Here is a 27,211-nt window from a genome sequence, read left to right as displayed (position 1 = left end):
TGATTTGGCTGCTTGTGACATCACAGTTATGAAGATGGTTGTCATATTACAGCAGCAATTTTGCAATTGACTCTTCCGTAGAAGGCAAAAGCAAAAGAACTCCTAAACAAAGATGAAGAAAACCACCCATACAGTGATGCTAACAAATACTGTGATTCCATGGACTTGATAGAACCTATGTCTTTATAATCCACAGGATAAATTATGTCCAAACGAAAATATACATTCAGACTTTTACTAACTATTGTGTAAATAAGAGTTTTAATACAGCTAAGAAGGAAATTACACATTGTTTTCTTTTTTTTGTGACCATGTCCACTCCCTCAAGTAACAGAAATGTAACTACAAAAATGGTTAAAGTATTCTTAAGGGCCTATTTTAACCTACTGCTTCAAGGACTTTTATGGTCAGGGCTGAAAATCTTGTCTGATATTCTTCTTTTAATCTAAACCATTGTGTCTGATGGAGGGTTGTGTGTGTGTGTGTGTGTGTGTGTGTGTGTGTACAATAGCATAAGCCAATGCCGGAGTGTCAGTATGGATTTTTGTCCTTGCTTTTATGCGTTTAAGGGTTTAAGACAGACCATTAATGTTACTTTAATATAGTGTTTTGTGGCTGAATGTTCCGTTATAGATGCAGGTTGAAATAGGTTGATTTTAAAATGAATAGATATTACTGAATACTCAGAGAATTCTTCTTCCACGGTGCGCTTAGGAGAAGAATACCTTTAAATAAGGCATTCATTAGCTGATAGTTAATTTGGGACAAAATACTGCACTTAATGTTTAGTAAATGGAAATTAGAGCGTCTCATGCTGATCAGATTCCTTTTTTTTTTGCTCATAAATTTTACTCATTGCTCTAGCTGTGGCATTTTTGATACCAACTAATTAGGTTCATTCTGTGTAGATGGACAGCTAAAGTGACTCAGCAGGGCAGAGTTAAATTAGCTCCGTCCATCCGTGCTACACTTGTTAGTAAGTCATGAATATCCTGATATTGGCTTCTTATTAGTTGGTACATTGCAATATTTTCTTTAGAGAACTTGTGAATCACAAGCTAAAAATTACTGTACAAGGTTTTTAGACATCTTGAAGGTGATTATGCTCATGCTTGAAAATATTTTTTAGCCTAGCACTTTGCCCAGAAATGTTTTAATGCTCTAATAAATATATCAGCTCATTAAAGTATCTTGGAAACATATAACAATCTTTTCTCTTTTGAATATGATTTCTTCATAAACATTTGCTCATATGATGAAATGTAATGTCATTAATTTTCCTAATAAGAAATGCAGAAATTGTTTTAATTCTTGAATTAGGTGTAAAAAATATTTTTGCACAAACATTCATTTGATGCAAATAATTTTTTTCCGGTTGCCACAGAATAAATATGTGCACCATCTCTCATTCATATATATATATATATATATATTCATACATATATATATATTAATATATATATAACATCAGCTGTTTACACTCATGCTATATATATATATATATATATATAGCATGAGTGTAAACAGCTGATGTTATTTTTTCAGTATCTGCATAACTTTTTTTTTTTTTTTTGGAACCAGAAGAGGTACGAGTATAGAAGTACTGCTAACCTATATTTTGATATGTGCTTAGGCTCTAGAAAGCTAGAAGAAGAAAAATATGTACTAGGAATATTGCTAAATATCCACATCTCAAGAGCAAAATTTACATCATATTATTACATTATGTATAGACATGGATGACTTGTATAATGTTCCTACAAACAAAGTTCTGGAGGCCTTGCTGTTATCTGTTCTTTGTACCTACTATTCTTATCATGACCCTCTCTAATTTAACAGTGTCTTCTGGGAGCATCTAATACACCCATCATCTAGGTATTTAATCACTGATGAACAGAGCTTGGAAGTGCAAAACCATAACAATACTGACACCACTCCAAAAACTATTATTGCACCGCTGTCTTTTGTAGGTATAATTGAATAGCCACGTCTTTTTCTCAACTGTCCAAAGATGAAGGAACAAAATCAATTTGCCTGTGTATCACTTAATTTTTTTTACGTGGTGAAAGCTTTATAGTCATGAAGATATGTCACTATATTGAGAAGTAAGAAGTTGGTTATGAGCATCTCTAACAACAGTAGGATTTTGTCCACTCTGAGCCACATGCTGTTCACCTGGTTATACTTCCCACTGAGGACAATAGGAGCTTTGTGTGAATTAGGTGAGAATAAGGCCTTGGCTACACTTGCAAGTTACAGCACTGTAAAGCCTCCCCCAGCGCTGTAACTCACTCCCCGTCCACACTGGCAGGGCACTTACAGCACTGTATCTCCCTGGGTACACCGCTGCAGGTACTCCACCTCCCCGAGAGGAATAACAGCTGCAGCGGAGTGGCTACGACTCACGGGTGTGAGTGTAAACGCTTGCAGCGCTGTACTAATTACCTTGTCAAGTGGCCAATCCTCTCCATTGTTGTGACCGGCTGCAGGAATGCGGAAGTGCCGGTGTCAAAGCTCATACCACAGAGAAAAGCAAACAATTTGCAGCTTGCTTTGAGTGAGTAAATGAATGAGCAGGGGGCCGGGAGTTCAGAACTTGCAAAATAGAGAGCTGACATGCTCCAAAAAGCACTCTCTCTCCCCCCACACTCCCTGTCACAATCCACCCCACCCCCGTTTTGAAAAGCACGTTGCAGCCACATGAATGCTGGGATAGCTGCCCATAATGAACCGCTCCCAACACAGCTGCAAATGTTGCAAGTGTGGCCACGCCACTGCGCTGTCAGCTGTCAGTGTGGACAGACTGCAGCGCTTTCCCTACTCAGCTGTACAAAGACAGGTTTACCTCACAGCGCTGTACAGCTGCAAGTGTAGCCAAGGCCTTAGCCCTCAATGTATTGTCCATGATCAGTGCTCCCATTCAGTGCTGCTGATGGAATCATGATACACAAAGGGTTCTCCCTTCATTCCTCCAGTGTGAACACTCCCGTTTTTCAAAAATGACTCAGGCAGATTTCCCAGATTATACATATGGCTTGTTATAAATTAGGCTTAACTGGAGGAAATGAGTTGGAAAGCAACAGTGTACTTTCACCAGTGTTATATGTGCAAGCCATGGTGGGTGATTTTTTTAAAGGATTTGCTTTCTTAAAATATAATTTATCAAACCAACTTAAATATAAATAGACTTGGAAGGATTAAATTTTTATCAGTAATTGTTAATTTCACCATACACAGACAAACTGTCAAAAATATTTCCATAGATGCTAATTGAAATTTTCAGATGGGCTATGTAAGAAAATGCTGCTTCAGAATTTAGAGTTTGATTTAAGGATATTTACTTTGTATATTTTGATATGTGATGTTGACACTTTGTGTTTTAGCAGTAATAAGTATAGACCCGTGATCCCTCACCTGATTTTAGGGAAGGTTGTTATTCTAGATTATACTATATATCAGGGATTGGTATCATTTGGCACGCAGCCCGCCAGGGTAAGTACCCTGGCGGGTTGGTCCGGTTTGTTTACCTGCCGTGTCCGCAGGTTTGGCCGATCGCTACTCCCACTGGCCGCGGTTCGCCGCTCCAGGCCAATGGGGGCTGCGTGCCAAAGGTTGCCGATCCCTGCTATATATCATGTGCTAAGGCATGCTAAAATGCTTTAAGATGATAAAATGAAAGTTATTACAGCTGTAATGCAAGTAGGGAAACATAAAATATGAATCAATATTTGAGATCAACTTTGCAATAAGTTGAAGCCTCGTAAGGCCTGTTATATTTGCTAGTTTATGTATTGTTAGCTTAAATAGCAGGTAGTTAGCATGAGTGTTTGACCAAAGGTCACAATATTTAGAAATAAGTATTTTGTTTTGTTCTTTTGCCATTTATTTGTTTATCACAACAGGTTTCTAGGGGATATTGGTAGATGTATAGCCATAAGACTAAGAGCATTAATGTATTGAAAATATTGGGAAATTGATTGATGTGAATAGCTTATGTCATCAGTCAAAACACCAATTATGGTTTCTCCAGAAAGGTACACATGGACAGGGGGCCAAGGGGCAATATAAATATAATCACCAAACACATTGGGTATATGGAAAAGGGTACAAAATAAGGTGTATGTATCCTGTTGTGGGCACATCTGGATGACAGGATGGCGGAAGCCTGGATCATCACATCACGCTTTTGACATTCTCCACTTACATTTCCTTCCATCTTCTCGTCTGATAATTCTGATGGTCTCCATAAGGTTCTGAGTATGCACAAGACAGTGGATTGTTTTCCTATATTTACATTGCTTCTGTGACTTCTATTTTACTTGTATGTTTTTAGTACTTAAACAAAATTGTCCTGTCTGTAGGTGTGATACACCTGCGTAAAATAACCTGTTATTAATAACTTGTGCAATTTTGCACTCTGAATTAATCAAAAGTTACATAAAGCTTTAACTTTTAAAAATCTGTGTCTTACTTTGACCCCGGTTCCCTGACACTCCTCATCATTTCGCACAGCTGTGAAAAGTTTGATTGATAAAAATTAAACAAATTCTTAAACTGATAATTTTGTGCAACTGAAAATTTAAATAAAAAAAAATGCTTAAAAATATCAAATTACACCAAGCCTAAATACAAGCTAAAATTCAAACTTAAGTGAATTGAAAATCCCCAGAAACATAAACATTGTAACAAGCAACATAACGCATTTACATAAGAAATTATGTCAAATTTAAGGTCACATATGCATCCCAGACATTCTTAAATGTCTTTGTGTGAGCTATGAGTTAGTCTGTAATATTTTCTGAATTCAAAACTTACTCTGGTTTGGATGCTAGCTGATGTTCATAATGTAGAAATTTCCATATAAAACTTTGAAATTTAGGACCTTCTGTGTTTGCTTGAAAATGGAGCCATTTTTTGAATGAAAATTTTTAAAAATGTAATTTTGTAGGGGGTGTTTCCTTAAAATTTGGCCATATTCAGAAATGCTAACATATAAAATCCTTAACTTTGTGAGATTTGCAAATTTTTTTAAAACTTCTTTTGCACAACTCTAGGTATTGCCTTAAACACATTCATGCCTTTCAACCTTACTTACATGGAAGGGACTGATTAATTTGTCCATTATCTCAGTATAAAATCAATGTCTTGCTACTGATAATGATTCTTCATTACATTTTCTTTGATATCTGTGTGGGATTAAAGTGGGAGGTTTTCTCTGTTCTCGCTCTCTCTCTCTCACACCCACATGCGCACACACACACACACACACACACTATATATATAGGTACTGGTAAATGGTTCAAAAATACAGATTAAATTACCTGTATGACATTATACAGCTGTGCATCTTTCACTAGTTGAAAAACTCTTATCCACAGTATGTGTTGAGCAGGAGAGTTGGGAAAGTACCATTAGAGAGAGTGAACAGCAGAGTGAGGAAACACTTGGTCCAGTTTCAACAGTTATTGGTTTGGGTATTAAGCACCTGACCTGCACTTTTGGGGGTCCTGAATGAATTAGATTATCTGTGCAGAGGGTCCTTGTGAGGACTGAATATTTTTACTCCTTTTCATCTTGATGTTTTAATGCCATTTTAATAATGAATAATCTTGGCTGGGCTGGAGATGCCAAAGATGATTGTTATGACCAGGAGCATATTTGAACCTTGATTTTTTTTTAAGTATACATCATACATGTCTGCTAAAGTTAATGAAGGAAAAGTGAAACCTTGCTGCTTATCATTTTAATACAATTTTGAGTTTCCCAAGAGAGAATTTTGTCTCAAGGTGATTTTTTTTTGGTTGTACTTAAGTTGTCTGAATGATAAATAGTGCCCTAGGTAAGTTGCAGGCTGTATATATATGGGAAAGTAATATTGCATTTGAAAGTTTTCTGATAAAGTGGAATCCAATTTTGCCTCAAAAAGCTATGATGGATGTTAACCACTTTTTTGCTGAAATTTCATTGAGACATCTTATGTTTTTTAAGGATTGGGAAATTATTATTTTGAAAAAAATTAAGTGGTTACGGGCTGTAGCAAGATTCTTTTACAATCACTATTTCCATGTAAGGGTAAAATTGATCCTTATTATTACTTATGTCTGAAACAAGTATATTCCACATCGCTAACTATGAAAAACTATTATGTAGTTATCAACCTAACCAGATGTATTTTACAATGCAAGCAGCTCCTATCATATGATTTTGCACTTGTTCTACAGAGGGGCAAAATTCTGTGCTGACTCATGCCCAGTGCAACCCTATTGATTCATTGGATGTGGAATAAATGAATTTGGCTCACAAACTTTAATAGTATGCAGTGTAGTTCTAGCTGTATTGGTCCCAGGATATTAGCAAGACAAGGGGGGTGATCCAATATCTTTTATTGGATCAGTTTCTGTTGGTGAGAGAGACAAGCTTTTGAAACTACCCAGAGCTCTTCTTCACACAGCATAATGCAAGGTGGAACAGATTGTTTAGCATAAGTACTTACAACTTTTGTTAGGGGCCATTCAAAGTAGAGTGGCCTGTTAACAGCAGTCATAGCACAAAAATAGGGAGTTAGTGAGTCACAGATTGTTGTAATAAGCATAAACCCAGTGTCTTTATTAAGTCCTAATTTTTAGTGTCCAGCAGAGTAATGAATTTAAACTCCCAGGCTCATCTTTTGAAAGTGTTGTGCAGGTTTCCTTTGAGGATGAGGACTGATAGGTCACGTACAGAGTGATCGCTTTGTAGAAAGTGTTCACTACAGGTGCTGTAGTATTTTGGTCTTTTATCATTTTCCTATGTTAGTTTATTCAAGAGCGCAGTGATTGTCTGGTTTCACTTAGTTGTTATTGGGGCATTTAGTGCACTGGAGGAAGGATGCAATGGAACACATGTTGTAATAGGCATGTATAGGATGCATGGCTCTTGATAATGGAGATATGTCTGCAGTTTTTGCATCTGTTGTTCTGGCAGGGTCTGTTGTCACTTGGAGTTGATGTGTCCTGGTCTGTGGGGAACTTGCTTCTGATGATAAGCTTTGAGAGGTTGGGGGGTTGTTTGAAGGCCAGAAGTGGGGATTCAGGAAAGATTTCTTTCAGGATGGGATCCCTGTCAATATGGGTTGTAGTTGTTTGATGAAACCCCGTATGGGTTCCAGTATGGGGTGGTAGGTGCCAATGATGGATGTGTGGTTGGAGGGGGTTTTATTTCTGTATTGAAGCAGGTTCTCTTAGGATATTTAGGTGGCCCATTCCACGATGTGAGCTACTTCTCTGGTGGAGTGACTTTGTTTGGTAAAGGGGTTTTTAAGTGTGTTAAGATGTATATTCCAGACTTTCTCCTCGGAGCATATTCTGTGGTACCTGAGTGCCTGGCTGCAGATAACAGAATGAGTTTAAGTCCAGAGGATGAAACTATCAACGATGTATCTGAGGAATCTCATTGGTTTTGTGCTGTGTTTGTCCAGAAACTCTTTCAAGGTGGCCTGTGAAGAGGTTGACATATTGGGGAATCATCCTAGTACCCAGGGCTGTTCCCATGGTTTAAACAAAATGTTTGTTTTTGAATGTAAAATTGTTATGGGTGAGGATGAAATGGATGAGTTTGACGATGTGGAGAGATTATGGTGAATGTGATGTTTGTTAAGGATTTCCAGTCATTTTTTTTTCCTGAAGCAATCAATATAATGTCAAAAGTGTGGCTTTGTCCGCTATTTAGTGTTCTGTCAGATGAGTCTTTTTCTTGTGATTGTTGGTGGGGGTGTGGTAATTGTGAATGGTGTCATCGTTGTGAATGAATTATTCGAGTTGGAGATGGAGGAAGAATTCTTCTAGGTTTCCTCGTGTTAGTCTGGTATCAGATTCTGTGGTATGGCAGAAGTTCAGTCCCTTAAAGCAGTGCCTTCTCAACCAGAAGTCCTGGGCCCCCTGGGGGGCCGCGAACAGGTTTCAGGGGTCCATCAAGCAGGGCCAGCATCAGACTCACTGGGGCCCAGGGCAGAAAGCCAAAGCCTTGCCGCATGGGGCTGAAGCCTGAGGCCCTGAGCCCCACCACCTGAGACTGAAGCCAAAGCCTGAGCAGCTTAGCTTCATGGGGCTCCCTGTGGCATGGGGCCCTAAGCAATTTCCCTCTTTGCTACTCCCTAACGCCGGCCCGGGCTTTTATATGCAGAAAATCAGTTGGGACACAGGTGGGTCGTGGAGGTTTTATAGCATGCTTGCGGGGGGGGGGGGGGGAGAGGGCTCAGAAAGAAAAAGGTTGAGAACTCCTGCCTTAAAGAATACCGATACTTAAGCTCCAGTGAGGGGTAGTCTTGATATATTGATGACGTTCAGGTATTGTGTAGTGTCCATGTGGTGGGTACTGGTGCCAAATACACAGAGAGAACCTGCTTCACTACAGAAATAAACCCCCCTCTGACCCATCCCCTCATTGTCACCTACCACCCCACACTGGAACCCATACAAAACTACACAACAGGCTAGAAAGATCAAAAAGAATACTGACAGTATCTGTTACATTGCAAAGGAATTTAGATAAACCCGGAAGAAGAGAAATCAAAAAGTATTTACTGCTGGGGAATGGTGGACAAAAATCACCATCTTGCCCTATGTTATTGATTTTAATGAAGGGACATATGAATCTTTAGCGCATCTGGCACATAAATACCTTGCGGTGGCGGCTACAACAGTGCCATGTGAACGCCTATTCTCACTTTTAGGTAACATTGTAAACAAGAAGTGGGCAGCATTATCTCCTGCAAATGGCAACCAAACTTGTTTGTATGAGCAATTGGCTGAAGTAGGACTGAGTGGACTTGCAGGCGCTAAAATTTTACATTGTTTTATTTTTGAATGCAGGTTTTTTTTGTACATAATTCTACATTTGTAAGTTCTACTTTCATGATAAAAAGATTGCACTATAGTATTTGTATTAGGTGAATTGAAAAATACTATTTTGTTTTTTTTACAGTGCAAATACTTATCATCAAAAATAAATATAAAGTGAGCACTGTACACTTTGTATTCTGTGTTGTAATTGAAATCAATATATTTGAAAATGTAGAAAACATCCAAAAATATTTAAATAAATGGTATTCTATTATTGTTTAACAGGGCGATTAATTGTGCGATTAATTTTTTTAATCGCTTAACAGCCCTATTAATAACATTTACATTTTTAGATTTAATTACACTTGTTTATCCTGAGTGTTTCACCCACTCATTATTCCATTTCGATTTCATTACATTCATTTCATTAATCAGTCTAACCTCCCAAGATCTTCCTTTTATAGTAAATATTTTTAGTACAGGCACCTGGTAACAAATTTAAAAGGATTGCTGAGTGCAAAAACAAATAAACAGACTGTTTTTAGCCATGTCACTAAAAGCTATGTAGTGTAGACATAGCCTTGCTCTTTTCAGACAAGAAATGATAGTTTAAAGATTCATACACTATTCAGATTCATGGCCACTCACTATAGAAAATTGTTACATTTCTAAAGGTTAGGGCAGTAAGCTTATTCAGTATCAGATAACCTTGCATATTGACTTGGTTGCTCTTTTTGTATGACATAGGATTTTAAGGTCCTCTTAACAAAAAATATTAATTTGTGTTTATTTTACTCTGGAAAGTTATATAAAAGTTTGTGGAAACGATCATTTAGATGTAAAAATTAATCATTCTTTAGAATTGCCCTGCAAACTAGATAATGCCTAGATTTTGAATTGCACTTATGATTAGTTAAAACTGAATATTATGGGGATAATCTGTGATTTGTTTTCCTTAAACTGATCACCCCATCTGCTTGCATGCAGTCAATCTAGCCAAAGAGCAACTTTGGTTATTTTCACTTCTTTAGAGCTTTCTCTGAGCATAGCAGTACTTGGTACCATATTGTTGGCATCAGTTTGTGGAATCTGCTATAAGAGGCCAAAGGGAAGAAAATAATCCTGTTTTACAGGGAGGGGAAAGGGCTCACAATTCTGAAGTCACATCTGGTGTCAGTAGGTCACTGCTGGAAGAAACTTGGTAAAAATGTCCAGAAGCTGCTTTGATTATAGACGACTGTGATTTAGTATCTTGCAAATAAGGCAAGGTTGAGAGATCAGCTGAACTAATAGGAGCAAAATGCTTCAAATAACTGAACTAACATGTATAGTGGTGAGCTGTTTAATTGACACATGCTGTGAAGCCTGGCCCAGTGCAATTAAAGGTTGACGAGAGTTTCCTTGTTGTGGGTAAAGGGACAGTCTGGGTAAAAATTGATGCTCCAAATCCTCCCTATTTGCTTTCTGCTTATGGCACCTGGACAGGCTTGCCAACAATCTTGAAGCAAAACCAGTAGAATTTTATTTTGCATTATGTTGCATTATTAACATGTTGCATAAATTTGCATATGCAGAAAGAGAAAGACAGAAGTAGGAGAGGAGACCCAGACAAACCAGGTGGTGGGGGAGACAGAGAAGGAGTAGGAGAGAGAAAAAGGGGGAAAGGGACATGAAGGAACAACAGTTCTGTCAAAGACCCCCTACCAATTACCAGATTCAGTATCTTTCTGGCCTCTGCATCCCACAATTAATCAGTTCCCATTCCCTGCTCCATTCTACTAAGACAACTGGAGTTTTGTTTCCATCTCTGGTCAATACCTTCCATCTCTGTGTCCACCTGCAGCCATAATTTCATGTTTTTTTCTATCACACCAACATTTTATGCTCTCCCCCCCCATATACACACACAAATTTCTGCACCCCACACTTCATTCTCAGTTGGTCAGCAACATTTTAGAGACTGATCCAACATTTCTTATGTACCCCAAACTCCAAATGAGCTGAGTGAGAGTTTATGAATGCTGGATCAGGCCCTTCGTTTGCAAGGATTTTTTGAATTCAGAATGTAAAATATGAATCAACTTTTTTACACAGTTTTCCCAAATAAAATTTTAATGCTTTGATAGTCCTGTCTATTGCAATTTTCATATTAGTCAAGTGATGTAATTTTAATTTATTATTAAAAATATCCCAATGTATTAATATGAATATATAGTGCTCTGAGACAAGGACTGAGTTCTATTCCTGGCTGTGCTCCTGACTTGGGCCTGGATCCTGCAAACACCTGTGCGCAGGCTTAGCTTTCTTTCCTGAGTAGTCCCATTGAAAAGTAAAGTTATGCACATGCATAAGTGTTTGCAGGATCGGGACCTTGTTATGTGTCATTAGGCAAGTCACTTAACTTTTTGGCATCTCAAATTTAATCAAATTAAAATGAGTATAATACTTAGCTGCCCCCCAGGAGTGTTATGAGACTTAATTAATGTTTATAAAGCACTTTTAGATCCTCAGATGAAAGCTGCTATAGATGTGCAAAGGATTGTTATTATTAGATCATTCAATTACAACAGCTGTAGAATAAACTGAGATACTTTTTAATAAAACTAAAATCAAATCTTAATGCACATGTTATTAAGGGAGGGGGGAGGGAAGAGAAGTAACTATATAATAGATTAGCATTGTCCCTGATGTGGCAAATGAACCATTTGATGGTTTAGTCTCCTCTCAATGTGTGTGTAACTCCTATTAACCTTACTGAAAGTTATGTATCCATATCAAGGGGAGAAAGGGGAAAAGCCTTTACAGTCATTCAGCTCTAAAAGCTATAATCTTTCCTAGCATGCTTAAAATGTCAAGGACACAAGAATTTAATTATGTAATATATCTATATCTATATCCCTGCTCAATTTGGTAAATAATATGAGCACTATTAAACAATTGCCCCTAGCCCACAAGGATTTCTAACCAAGCACATTAATGCTTTATGATGTAATTTGATGACAAACGATAAATGTATGCATGTATCTTAAATGCATATTGCTCTCCTGCTCAGGGCCGGCTCCAGGGTTTTGGCCGCCCCAAGCAGCCAAAAAAAAAAAAAAGAAAAGAAAAAAAAAAGCCGCGATCACGATCTGCGGCAGCAATTCGGCGGGAGGACCTTCGCTCCGAGCCGGAGTGAGGGACCGTCCGCTGAATAGCTGGACGTGCCGCCCCTCTCCGGAGTGGCCCCCCCAAGCACCTGCTTGACAAGCTGGTGCCTGGGGCCGGCCCTGCTCCTGCTGCACTGATTATGTTACCCCCCCCTTCTTTGTATCCCAACTCTGCCTTACCTTCTGCCTCAAGTTCAAGGTTCCTGTTTTCACCCTTAATGCTACGCACAATCTTGCGCCTCACATTTCTTCTCTCGTTTTTTGTTATTCCTCCCATTGCTGACTTTGTTCTAGCCTCCCCTTTATGTTCTGCCCTCCCTGGTGTCTGTGACTTTTTCCATGCTACACCTTACACTTGGAGCAGTTTCCTACTCTGTGTGCACCAAAATATCTCCTCTCTTTCTTTAAATCCCTCCTCACTACACAAGTAGATACTCAACCCTTCTCCCCTTGAAGTCAGACATTTATTCTGCAAAGCCTTTTATCAGTGAAGTCTGCAAGATTCCTGTACCACTATAAACTTGCCCCAGCACAATGATATACTAGCTGCATCTGTCCATACGGTTTTGTCTGTGCTGAAACATGAAAACTTCATTCTTACATATGTGTACGTCAAGCAGTGTTGTCACTCAGTAAACAGTAAGAAATAATACATATTGTTCCAGGTATTTTTTAGCACATATTTGTCTTAGCGATTTAAACCCTCTATCTTAACAGAGACATATTTTCTTTAGCTTCTTTAAAAAGAAGCAACTGAAGAACAAGAAAAGAGAGAGGATTTTTTTCACACCTCTTCTTGTCTTGTTAGTCCATTACTATGTTTTAGCCTACTCTCCCAGTGGAAAAGTATGGAACGTTAGCGCAGGCAATAGAGTTAAGCCAGATTGTCCTGCAGAGATTCACTATCACAAAGGGTAATACTGCTTTATTGATCCTTTCTATACTGTCTCCCACAGTTGTAATAAGCCTGTGGCAAGTACAACCTTTACAAAACATGATCAGGAGAAATGTCTTAACAGCTAAGTTGAATACTGACTTTAAAAATTGGATAAAAGGATGTTTCTTAGGCATGGCATATTGTTGGCTTTTTAGTATACACATGAAAGAAAACGGAAGAGAACCACAGAATGGAATCTCATGTTGATTTTTAATAATTAGTCCTCAACCTGTTGGCGTATGTATTATTGTTGACTCCGTTTCATGCAATAGCATAGTATTTCTCTTTCTTTTTACCTTTGGACAGTAAGCTGTGCTTCAGCATTCCCCCTCCCACACCCCCAAAATTCTGTGCCTGCTTTGTCCCCCACCTCTTTGACAGAGACAGTTACTTGTGCTGTAGATGTTTAGCAGAGGTTCAGTAAGAAATAAAGAGAGACTAATAGATTTTCCCAGATGTACCCATTGTGGCACATTTTCTTATCTGTTTTAATAAAGAATTCTACTGCTGAAGGGTTTTAAAAAGTTATTTGTTTAGAGTGTCACAGGAACATATCTGTAGAATAGGGATCTCAATCCTTCCAAAGATTCTTTGAAAGAAACTGTCACCTTAGTAGTACAGTTTCTTGCACAATTTTACCTGTATTTATTAAGTAAACCCCTTGCTGTTACATACATTTATTTCTATAACAAATACATTCTTCTTTATCATGCATGTTTTAAGAGCTTGGTATTGCAAGGTGCTGAGAACTCTGTCCTTATGTGCTTCTCTGGAGCAGGGACACCATTCTCATCACCCTGAAGACTGAGCCCTAAAGGAGGAGAATAGGATGAGAAAAGAGCAGAGATGCAACTGAAAGGCTGCTTGCGATGATTCCTGTCATCAGTCCCCTTTCACCTGGTGCTTTCAAGCAGTGAGATACTTTAAACTCTGTTTCTGGCTCTCACCTGTTTGCTGTGTTTCAGGGCTTCATACCTCTGGAGAGAGCTGTAGAATTTGGCTTAAGCCTCTTTGGTTGGTCTTTCCAAAGGAGCCTAAGGAAGTTAGGTTTCCAATTTCCATTGACTCTCGACTGGATTTGGGTGCCTAACTCCCTTATTCTTCTTTTAAAAATCCTACCATATATCCCATTGCACCTTTGTTTCTCCTTTTTATTATTAATATAATAATAGCTCCATCCTTGGATCTTAAAGTACTTCGCAAGCATTAATTAACTGAACTCTGTGCAGGAGGGAAGTAACAGCAGATGGGGAAATTAGGGCACATAGAAGTGAAGTGACTTTCCCAGTGTTTCATGGGAAATGTGTAGCAGACTCAGGAACACAACACTGATCTCTTGATTTTCAGGCTTGTGTCTTAACCACAATATCTCACCCTTCTATAAGTGCTTTGCTCAGGGTGGATATTCATGATTAAATTGGGATGGGGCCAGTGGTAACTGCAGATAGCTGAAGCAGAAAATATCTGTGGATGAATAGTATTTTAAAGATCCCCTCTGGTTTGCCTCTAAGGATAATTCAGTCTTAGTATTTCTGAATATAAGGATAATATAATGAATAACTTGAGCAAACATTAAAGATCCCATGTATCCGATTTTAGGTGTAATGAAAATAGTGAAGTATGTTGGTTTTAGAGTAGTGAGTACTGAACAAATTGTTTACTTAGGTGACTCTTCACTAGAATACCTAGGACTGCAGACGGATAATTGACTGATACTAAAGTGTGACTTAACATATAGTATTCTGTTTGTTTCATATGGTATAGATTTATTTTTTTAAAAGTCCTTTCAAGACTGAGGAAATCATAAGAAAATCACTGAGGGCAGTGGAAGAAATGTAATTGTATTTTCCCAATTCTTTGACAATGGGTGGATTAAAAAGGTCTTTGGTATATTCATTTCACATGAATGAAATGTACAGTACTTAGGAAGTATGTCTGTTATGAAGGATTATCTGATAAATAACAGCAAAATTCTTGATTTGCCCACATAATTTTAACTGAATTGTAATGGTGCTTCACTGTCCTTGACAGTATGGAATCAGTAAATAGGTACTAATTGTCTAGCTAATTATTATTATTAGGGCTGTTGATTAGTCGCAGTTACCTCATGCGATTAACTCAAAAAATTAATCGCTGTTAAAAAAAATAATTGCTATTAATCGCATTGTTAAACAATAGAATACCAACTGACATTTATTAAATATTTTTGGATGTTTTTCTACATTTTCAAAAATATTGATTTCTATTACAACACAGAATACAAAGTGCACAGTGCTCACTTTATATTATTATTTTTATTACAAATATTTACACTGTAAAAATGATAAAAGAAATAAAAATTTTCAGTTCATCTCATACAAGTACTGTAGCGCAATCTCTTTATTGTGAAAGTGTAACTTACAAATGTAGATTTTTTTGTTACATAACTGCACTCAAAAACAAAAAAATGTAAACTTTAGAGCTTACAAGTCCACTCAGTCCTATTTCTTGTTCAGCCAAGTTTGTTTACATTTACGGGAGATACTGCTGCCTGCTTCTTATTTACAATGTCACCTGAAAGTGAGAACAGGTGTTCGCATGGCACTTTTGTAGCTGGCGTTGCAATGTATTTATGTGCAGATATGCTAAAAATTCGTATGCCCCTTCATGCTTCGACCACCATTCCAGAGGACATGCTTCCATGCTGATGATGCTCATTTAAAAAAAAAAGTGTGTTAATTAAATTTGTGACTGAACTCCTTGGGAGAGAATTGTATGTCTCCTGTTCTGTTTTACCTGCATTCTGCCATATATTTCATGTTATAGCAGTCTCGGATGATGACTCAGCACATGTTCATTTTAAGAACACTATCACAGCAGATTTGATACAACGCAAAGAAGATACCAATGTGAGATTTCTGAAAATAGCTACAGCACTCGACCCAAGGTTTAAGACTCTGAAGTGCCATCCAAAATTTGAGAGAGACGAGGTGAGGCGCATGCTTTCAGAAGACTTAAAAGAGCAACACTCTGATGCTGAAAGTACAGAAACCGAACCACCAAAAAAAAAGAAAATCAACCTTCTGCTGGTAGCATCTGACTCAGATTTTGAAAATTAACATATGTTGGTCTGCACTGCTTTGGATCGTTATTGAGCAAAACCCATCATCAGCATGGATGCATGTCCTCTGGAATGGTGGTTGAAGCATGAAGGGACATATTAATCTTTAGCACATCTGACATGTAAATATATTGTGATGCCAGCTACAACAGTGCCATGCCATGCCTGTTCTCACTTTCGCATGACATTGTAAACAAGAAGCAGGCAGCATTATCTCCTGCAAATGGTAACCAAACTTGTTTGAGCGACTGGCTGAAGTAGGACTGAGTGAACTTGTAGGCTCTAAAGTTTTACATTGTTTTATTTTTGAATTCAGTTATTTTTTGTTCATAATTCTACATTTGTAAGTTCAAATTTCACAATAAAGAGATTGCACTACAGTACTTGTATTAGATTAATTGAAAAATACTATTTTTTTGTTTTTTACTGTGAAAATATTTGTAATCAAAAATAAATATAAAGTGAGCACTGTACACTTTGTATTCTGTGTTGTAATTGAAATCAATATATTTGAAAATGTAGAAAACATCCAAAAATATTTAAATTAATGGTATTCTATTATTGTTTAACAGTGTGATTAATCATGCTATATATATTATATAATTTAACAAAATAACTATTATAATTATTATGATGTGTTATTATTATTAAACATTTATATATCACCATAATTTTATGGCAGATTACAATCTTTTTTAAAGACATCACCCTCTCCTAAAAAGTTTATAATGTAAATTAGACACACATAGAACTTGAAGGTAAAAGACAAAGAAGTCGGTGAGAAAAGGAGGAGGAAGAGTTAAAACAATAACAAAAATGAGTCATTAAGTAATAATCAAATTCTATATGTTCTAATTAGATGCTGAGGTTGGGCAAGAGAGAAGAATTGGCCAAGGGTAGAAAGGCAGATTGTAGTCATTGGAATAGAGGAGACAAGAGACACCATGGGAACAGATCAGGTTACCCAGGGTTGAGAATAAAGGAGGGATATAAGGGAGGGATATAAGGGTGGACACCTGGGTAACACAAATGGGATTGGGAGGATGGAGCGGAATCCATTGAAGGTAACCCTGAATGAGTTGTTAGCAAGGCAAGAGGAGAGCAATGAAAGCACAGTCAAGGAAACGCGAGGAAAAAGATTCTTAAAAAATTGAGTAATTGATGGTGCCTAAAGCAGAAAAGAGATCCAGGTGTCTGCATCTTGAGAAGAGACTCTTAGGACACTTCTACACAGGCAAAGTTACAGCACCGGCGGTTACAGTGCCGCTCAGAGAATGCAGAAGGAAAAGCACTGTTGTGTGTTCACACTGACAGCTGCCTGCGCTATAGCATGTTCACACTTGCAGCACTTGCAGTGCTATTTGGAGAGGTGCATTCTGGGCAGCTATCCCACAGAGCACCTCTTTTGCTGCTAAGACATGTGGGAAGGCGGAGGGGGTTGTGGGGCATCCTGGGTCCAGTCCCAATGCCCCGTGATGCATTGCTTTGCATCCCAGCAGTCCCTGTGCTTCCGTCCATATTTGGCGCCATCTTTCAACGGTTTGTACTGCACGCCCTGCCTCTTTCAGGCTGCAGGAATGGATCCCGAACTGCTGACCAGTATGCTGCTCGCTTTGACCAATATGTCATGAGTGGTAGTGGAGTTATTCCTTAAACTACAAAGTGAAGAGGAGTGTGATGTTGATCTCACCATGCGTAGTAGCTACAACACAAGATCGCTTGTGGCATTCACGGAGGTGCTGACCATAGTGGAACACTGCTTTTGTGCTCAGGAAACAAGCACTGAGTGGTGGGATCACATCGTGATGCACGTCTGGGATGACGAGCAGTGGCTGCAGAACTTTCGCACGAGGAAAGCGACATTCATGGGACTGTGTGATAAGCTCGCCCCAGCCCTGTGGTGCAAGAACACGAGAATGAGAGCTGCCATGTTGTTGGAGAAGTGTGTGGCGATTGCACTGTGGAAGCTGGCTACTCCAGACTGCTACCGATCAGTCACTAACTAGTTCGGAGTGGGAAAGTCGACCGTTGGAGTTGTGTTGATGGAAGTGTCCAGGGCCATTAATCGAATCCTGCTCTGAAAGACCGTGACTCTGGGCAACGTGCGTGACATTGTGGACATTTGCACAAATGGGCTTCCCTAACTGTGGAGGGGCGATACATGGCATGCATATTCCAATTCTGGCACCAGACCACCTAGCCACCGAGTACATTAGTCGCAAGGGGTATTTCTCAATGGTTCTCCAGACACTTGTGGATGGAGGTGGATGTTTCACGGACATTAGCGCAGGTTGGTCCAGAAAAGTGCATGACGCACGCATCTTTCGGAACACTTGCCTGTTCAAGAAGCTGCAAGCAGGGACTTTCTTCCCAGACCAGAAGATCACTGTAGGGGAAGTCGAAATGCCCACTGTGATCCTGGGAGACCCCGTCTACCCCTTAATGCCGTGGCTTATGAAGCCATACACTGGGCAACTTGACAGCAGCAAGGAGTGGTTCAACAACAGGCTGAGCAAGTGCAGAATGACTGTTGAGTGTGCATTGGCGATGGCGATGCCTGTATGTGAAGCTGGACATGGCCGATGACAATATTCCTATGCTTATAGCCGCGTGCTGTACGCTCCATAATATTTGTAAAGGGAAGGGTTAAGAGACCACAGAGGCTCAGTGCCTGGAGGTTGAGTTTGAACAGCCAGAGACCAGGGCTGTTAGAGGGGCACAGTGCGGGGCCAGAAGGATCAGGGATGCCTTGAGGCAGCAATTTTGAAGCTGAAAGCCACTAATATTTGTAACTGTGCTTGGGATTTCAGTGCTTGTAATGCTAGGAGGTGATTGGTGCACATGATGCAAGAAGGGGTCTTAACATAATTGTATGTTGTTTTGCAGTGCTCTTTTTGCTTTCACTTAATAGAATAAAGATTTTTTTCAAACCAACACAATTCTTTTATTAAAAGACAACAACCGGAGGAGAGAGTCAAACGACAAAAATACATCAGCAGTGAGGGGGAGAGGGGAAGGGAAGGTCTCCAGAGGAGGAGGGGGTCCCGGGATGGCTACAGATTTATGTATGTTCAGGGATCATACCCAACCTTCTCCTTTGGAGTACAATGCAGCGGGTGCTGTACTTCAGCAGGGCCAAACTACAGAGGGATGGGTGTTGAGGGCAGTGGGTAGTGGGAGTCCACACTGCTAGACTGTGAGGAGGGAGGGTTGGAATGCTGCAGGTAGAGAGTGGAGCCAGGAGGTTGATAACAATGTGTTGGTGATGTGGGAGGGCACATGGGAAAGAGTTTTGTGACAGTGGCTTGAAGAGCTAATATCGCCTGGAGCATGTCCACTTGGCGCTCCATAACATTTAAGACAGGAGTTCTCAAACTGGGGGTCAGGACCCCTCAGGGGGTCACAAGATTATTAAATGGGGGGGTTGCGAGCTGTCAGCCTCCACCCCAAACCCCGCTTTGTATCAACATTTATAATGGTGTGAAATATATTTTAAAGTGTTTTTAATTTGTAAGGGGGGGGGGTCGCACTCAGAGGCTTGCTATCTGAAAGGGGTCACCAGTACAAAAGTTTGAGAACTACTGGTTTAAGTGCTGCTCCGTGGCTTCTTTCTGGTGTGCCACGTTCTCCTTTCGGTCCCTCTTCTTGCTGTCCCGCCACTCTTTCAATTCCTGTTTTTCAGCAGCGGAGTGCATCATAACCTCACAGAGAAAGTCCTCCTTAGTTCTTCGTGGCCGCTTTCTAATTCTGCACAGCCGTTCTGCCACCAGTAAAGGAGGCTGGCCTCCCAAGGTCATCTCTGTGAAGTTTAAATGCAACATTTTACAGAAGCAGTATTGTTGCAGCATAGACAACACTGATTCAGTGCTTTAAAACACAGCCAGTACTCACACACCTGACCTCAGACAAGCACACATGAGCCACAAAACCCCAAAAATAGTGAGTAGCCACAGGGGCAGGGTGAATCACTCTTCCTGGACCCTGCTGTACACTGGGCATGTGGCTCTTGGGGAGAGCCAGCACTGTAGGGGGGGCTTGATAATCATTCCTGTCCCCACACTTTCCACAGGATGTGATCATTATTGAAGATATCTCGCTGCTGAGGGTGAGCAGGGAATCAAGGGAGGGTCTTCTCCAAGCCTGTGGCTTCCGCCCTGGCCCCTATGCAGCTCGCCTGTGTTCTTCCCCCTCGCCCCCGTGACAGCACAGGGGCGTGGGAAAGTTACCGTTAATAGGGCAAGAAACAAAGCAGCTCTGCCAAGGAACCTGCGGCAGTGGATTGCCCAGTATCTCCACAAGAGTTTCCTGGAGATCTCTGAGGGAGACTCCCATGAAGTGAGGGATCTATCAACAGCCTGTTCCACTGCTCAGAATAGGCATGCGGTGGGAGACAACCAGCTTTCTGCTACCCTCCTGCCCCCAACAAATCACTTCAGCAATTCCCAAAATCAGATCCACTTACCAGGGGCCACCTCTCCTGTTTGCGCTTCGCCAAGATCTGACTGCTGTGACTGGCTAGGCTCCTCTGGGGTAGAAAAGAGCTCCTGACTGCATGCATCTCTAGCCTCTGAGCCATCCTCTGCTTCTGGGTCCCCTCTCCATCTTCATCCAAGATTTCCTCCTCCTGGCTCAGTCCACTCTCGACTGGCACATGAGCCAACAAAGTATCCACAGGGGCCTTCGCAGTGGACGTGGGGTTGCCCCTGAGTATCATGTCCAGTTCTTTGTAGAAACAGCAGCTCGTGGGTGCAGCACCGGTAGGCGTTCCGCAGCTCCTTCAATTTTACCCTATGCTACAATGTGTCCTGGTCATGTCCCCTTTCTATCATGCATTGTGAAATCTGTCCGCAGATATCATAAATTCCTATGGTTGGAGCGCAGCTGGGACTCCACAGCTTCCTCTCCCCAAATGCCAATGAGGTCCAGCAGCTCAGCATTGCTCTAAGTGGGGGATTGCTTGGTGCGTGGAGCAGGCATGGCCACCTGGAAAGATGCGCTGAGACCAAATTTGCAAAGGAATTTACGGGGTGGGGATAACGGTTGGTCACCTGAGGACAGGGCAGTAGAGTTCAAACCAATGACCAGAGAGGTGAGAACAGGACACCTCCCGGAGGCCAATCGCAGTGCTGTAATTGCCACGGTGTCTACACTGGCACCACAGCACTGTAGCCTTGGCGCAGAAAGCTCTACGCCTCTCATCAGGGTGGTTTTTTAGAGGGCTACAACTGTGCAGTTTCAGCGCACTAAGTGGCTTGGCAGTGTGTACACCTTGGGAGTTACTGTGCAGAAAGCCACTTTACTGTGCAGAAACATGCTAGTGTAGATGGGGCCTTAGACTTTGAAGGATAGAGGAAATTAAAAGAAATCAGCAAACTATTCATAACAAATACTTTATTGCATAAATTTAATTTTATATTCTGTCTGTGAATTATCCATGCATGTTTTGATTTTTTTAATGAACTTATTTATAATTGTTTGTGGAACAGGTGAAGCATAAAAAAAATCAGCCTGTGGTCACCTAAATAATAAGGTATTTCTGCTTGCTGATTGGATAACTGAAACTTTTAAAAAAGGAGAACAGTGAATGGCTAATATTGATGTTTGCACACAACTATCCTTGTCTGGTTGTGAATATGGGTATTCATGTAAAGAGCAGCCATTCTATAAACATTTCTGAAAACTAATTTTTACCAACATTCATGAATAGTGAATAAAAAGGATAAAATAACTGGTCAAAACCATTTTGAATTCAAACAACTGTTTGTGAATGCTGCTTTGCACTACTCTCTCAGTGGCTTTTGTGTGAGTAGTGTTAATAGGGAGGACAGAAGAGAGACTGGAAGGGATAAAGGTCAGGAGTTGGAGAGGAAGATGAGGCACTGGCAATAGGTAGCCTGCTTAAGGAGCGTGGAGATAAATGTGGATTGGGATATGAGTGATAAACGCAGAAACACACTAGAATATAAATTAGTGGTTTGGCATTTTGACACTTGTGTAAAAATAATTATCAATTGTTATCTCTAAACTTTTGTATCTACACATAAAATCACTGAAGAATCTGGAAAAAAATCTGCATATTGTAGAATGTATAGACCATTGTGATCTAGTGGTGACTGGAAGTTAGGACTCGAGTTCTGTTCTTGGTTTCACTAGTGTGACCATGGACCAGTCACTTTACCTGCTTGTGCCTTATTTTAATCATCTGTAAAATAAGTAAAATGTGCATTGCTTTCGGAGTTACGAGGCTTAATGTACTACAGATAAAACTGCTTTGAGATCTTTGGAGGAAGGTGCACGCCTTAAGAATGTGACTTACACAAAAGCCAGTAAATGGAAAAGTACCACTCTGTTAAAAATAGAACAGAACCCAACATAGGTTCACAATGGTATGAATCAGTGATAGGGTTTCAGATTTAGGGGCAAATTGTGGCTGCCCCTCTTTGGGTGCAGTTGCTGGAGGTGTACATTTAATTTTGTAAAGCACTTGTACTATAGGCAGCCACTGTGCTGTACCTATGTGAGTTAGAACTGAGATAGAACTAATAGGGAGAGAAAAGGACATTACAATTTTTCTTTTTGGTTAACACTCTTTATTGAAAAAAATATTCATCTGAAATATTCAGACGGAAGCCTTATTATCTAATTAAAAGGCTATACCAATTGTAAAAATGGGACAAGTATATCAAATGTTATTTCTTTAATGTGTATTATGTAAACAATGACTCAGTTCAGGTTTATTGGTTAAGTATGCAGTTAATACTTTTTGCAGCTAAATTATTTGTGGAGTAGAACAAGATATATCCCATTGAACTGTACTTTTAAGTACCTTGCATAGCAATAGTAATAGTCCTTTTTAAAAAATACTGAAAAAAAATTCTGCTAATAAGTAGTAAAGCATTTTGATTTTTCTGTATTTGTTAGATTTTACCATATAGATTTCACTCTGTGTGTGTGTGTGTGTATGTGTGTGTGTGTGTGTGTGTGTTTGTGAGAGAGAGAGAGAGAGAGAGAGAGAATGATAAGGATTGGAAAACAAACTTTGGATAATTTACATATACTTAATAAAATTCATCTTGAACTTGAATCAAACTTGTTTTGAGATTTGAAAAAAGTTACATATTATCACTTTTGCCCAGCTCTGTAATTTCTGGTTCTGTTCAGGTCCGTTGAAATGCTATAAGAAAGGTTGCTGTCAGTCAAAGCAGAAGCAAGAAATACTGGAAATCTCATTAGCCTGTCTATCAGATGAGATCTAAAACTGAGGTCCTGACCACTTGTGGTCATTAAAGATCCCATGGCATTCTTCACAGGAGTAGGGGTGTTAAATGTAGTGTCTTGGCCATATTCCAACTTGTGTAATTAGATTCTGCCTAAATTTCCCTTACAGTTTATTTTTTCCTTTCTTGTCCTTAGCTAGTGTGTAGTACTGCTGTATGCTCTGAAACAGTTGCTCCCTTGTGTACCCCAAGTGTACCTGCTCTTTATTGGTAGGAAATATGTTTTTTTTCTATATCGGTTAGATATGTTATAGTTCTAACTATAACTGTAACTATTATACAAAATAATAAAGTAAAAACAAGTATGTAATAGTTATGAGCAGCCACTAGAAGCAAATGTATCAGTAGAGTTTTAATATATAACCTATTTTTTTTTACAACAAAGAAACTCAAGTGCATGCTGTAGTTTGTTGCTGATACTACATTCAGTACCCTACATTTTATAGCCAGAGCTCAGTGCTCACCCAAATAGACAGGCTGGGATGAAGTAGATCCTCCTTGATAGGCCACGGAGTGGCTATAGAACCACTGTACTTAAAATAATCCAACTTTATGGTTGGAGCAGGCTTTGCAGGCCTTTATTGGTCACACACTTACGGGAAGATCCACCGAACAGTAGATCCTCCCAATCCCTCCTCTGCTTGCCAGAATATGCCTCACACCCTATATGGTGCTCTGCAAGGGTCCCTACAGAGTTGACTTCTGTGCTGAGAAAGGCATGCATACCCTTTGTGAGGCTCCGATTCCTAACATCCAACGTCACACTTTAGTGTATGCAGAACCTCTGTATCCACAGACGTTGGACCTATGTGATCTGGGTTCTGTCTAACACTGTTGTTCCCTTTGCATATAGGGGCACCCCAGAAGTGGAGGAGAGCCAGAGTAATGGCTCTACACGACACCTAACCCCAATATGTTGTGGAGGAATGATGGTATGGCAAGAGAGACTTCATGTTCTGGCTGCCAACGGCCCCATAGATTAGAGCAGACCTGAGGCTGCTGTAACTAACTGGAGGGCGAGGAAGGGTGATGAACCAGACAGACAGCCCCAGAGTAAGAAGGCTATCAATTTGGCATAAAGCCACCTTTTTCCTTTTCTGCTTATACAAATTTCCTGTTGTTCCTCAACCCAGTCCCATTTGTGCACATCACAAATATTACGCACAGTTGGGAAACACTGGAAAGCAGGCTCTGCTCAGTGAAGGCCTAGGGGTAGAATAGCAGAGGTACTGCCTGTCAGGACTGAGGTCCTTTGGGCAAACTGTGTGAGGAGACAGATTACCTTGGAAAATTAACTGTAGTCTGTATAAACCACATGCATTCAAAGAAAAGAGCTACCTAATTTCAAATATTTGGAAACATGACAAGCATGCACGTTTAAGTTTCTCCACAGGTAGCTCTGATATGCCCACTTGACACTTAGTTACATGAGATTTTTTTTCTATAGTTATTCCTCTGCTATCTTGTGAAAAGGCTAAGTCCTCATAGTTTTCATACACTGCCCACTTCCACATCCTTTTGAACATCCTAGCTCCATACAACTACTTTTCAGTTTAGACTTTAGTTCTGTGCCCTCAGTATTATGCACACTCAACTTGCTATACAGTGCAGCACTTTTAACATTTTCAGTAGGAATTATACTTCTTACACCTTTTCTCAAAGGAGACATGCTTCTGGAGCATTAGAGAATGCTTTGAAATCCAGTCTCTGAATATGCTGTTGAATCATGTGAGGAGGGGAAGGAAGTAGATATCATTATAACCCAGGTAGGTAACTGTTACCTAATATTAATTGTTACTATTATTTTATTTATTTATTTATCTGTATTGCAGTAGCTCTTATGGGCGCAGTCTGTTCTTTCCTGTATGCATGCAGGATTTTCTGCATCTCTTCCAGGAGCGGAGGAGAAGACACAGTTAATAAATAATGCATAAATGCTTATTTCTTTGTTATTGACCCTTCATGTCCCAATGTCCTTAGTACAACAGGGCACCAGAAAAAATGAAATCAGTCATATTTTGAGTTCAATATAAATGTGAAAGGATTTATAATGAATACATTTAATAAATTATGGTATGTCTCTAAATATCTGTTTAATATAAAATATATTTTATTAGGTATGTTTCAAAGTATCTTAAAAAGGTTTTGTTGACTGTTTTTACCATCTGGCCAGCATCAAGGCTGTTGAGTGAAAGACTGTTAGAGAACATTTTTATACAGCTACCATATACACAGTATTTAAAACACTTGGGCCCTGGCCCTGGAAACCCTTATACGTGCTTAGCTTTACTAGCATGAGCAGTTCCATTAAAGTCAATGGGACTACTGGCATATAGAGTTAAGCCTGTGCATAAGGGTCTTCCATGCCCCTCTTCTGGCTTCCCTGCTGATAGATGGCATTAGTTAACTTGGCTTCTTTGAAGCTTTACAAGCCTCATCAGGGGACCAGAGATAAGCCTTCCCTAGGTCTGTTTTATTTTTGCACGGTGCCTGGTATGTTTTGCCTGTTTCATCTGCATTCTGATGTGCAACTTCTTTGACCAATATTTTTTTCTTGTTAACACCTCCCTCTCCACTCCTAAGTCTCTGTATGACAGTGGCAACCTGGTTTGTCAGAACAACTAACAGATTTCAAGGAGCAATTGCCTCTTAATTTCTGTTTCTTAGATTTCTGCATGTTCCCCTGGCTCAGCTCAAGCTTTGCATTGCTCATAAAAATCACAACAGAGAGGAATCCAACAAATGGCAGAGTGTTTTTTGTTTTTTTAATTACGGGTTCAGTGAAAACTTTAAAGGATTTGTTTGTTTTTGGTATGGATGCCAGTTTTCTTTCCTTTTTCAGGATGACACTTTGAATTCATTTTTCTGTAGTCATATTTCATTATTTCATCCAGAAAAAAGGGCAAATAATAGTCCGAGAGACAGGAACGTTCAATTTGCTGCTTTTTCCTGGGCATTAGTACACTTAGCAGTCCTGAGTTCAAGTCTTTAAAAAAAATCTTTTAAAAGAAGGTGGAGTTAAAGAGAGAGAGAGAGAGAGAGGTGTGATGTAGACAATGACATTATACTCTATTTCTGTCTAGTATGGAAGCTCCTTCTGAGAACTTAAGTCTGCCATGTTGAGTATGTGATTTCAACTGTTTGTTTTCTGCATGTATGATATAACCTACACTAAACCTTCCAACCTATATCAGGTACAAGGATTAGTCTCCAATACTATCAGAAAGAGTGCAGGTCAGAGGCAGGATCTGTATCCTTGATATACAGCACCTGTATTGGAAAGCCTTCCCCTGAACTTGTCAGTATGTCTTTAAGAGATGATTGGTGATGGCCAGCCTCCAGTCAAATGTGCAGAATCCAACTTGGGCAGGAAGACGTACAAGAGATGTTATGGATGCATCTCTACACCCTCAGGTTATGTTAGGCCAAACACCAGACCACATGAGGGAAAGGAATTGTAGAGAGAATTGGACAAGAGCTGGTAATTGCTGTGTGAGGAAGTTGCTAAGTGGGGCCTAGACATTTATGGGCTATGGAGCAGAAATATAACCCCAGCTCAGGGTGTGCCTAAGTAGAATGGAGTAAAAGCATATTCACTTTAACTGGAGGTTTAGAGCATGAATAAGATATGTTGGAATTTCTAGGCCATGATGGGACTGTGAATAATGGAGGTTGTCATCTCAGGACCATATGTGAACGGTAATACATGAGAAGTTGTATTTTCTAGACCATGAGAGTGAGTGGATAATTAAGCATGCAGGGACTGTAGTAGCCATAATGTAGATGTAGTAAGTTAACAAGGTCTGTGGCTCATAGGCAGAGATTGGGCAGAGATATGGAGGAAGTGCTTATTGGCTCATTGAAAATTCCTTGAGTTTTTAGTATTTAAGATTTTCTGAACACTATAAAGTTCTACTGGCATTGGGCTC

The sequence above is a fragment of the Emys orbicularis genome, chromosome 8 (genome assembly GCF_028017835.1).
Source record: "Emys orbicularis isolate rEmyOrb1 chromosome 8, rEmyOrb1.hap1, whole genome shotgun sequence".
NCBI lineage: Eukaryota > Metazoa > Chordata > Testudines > Emydidae > Emys > Emys orbicularis.
Note: the sequence above shows the minus strand (reverse complement) of the source record.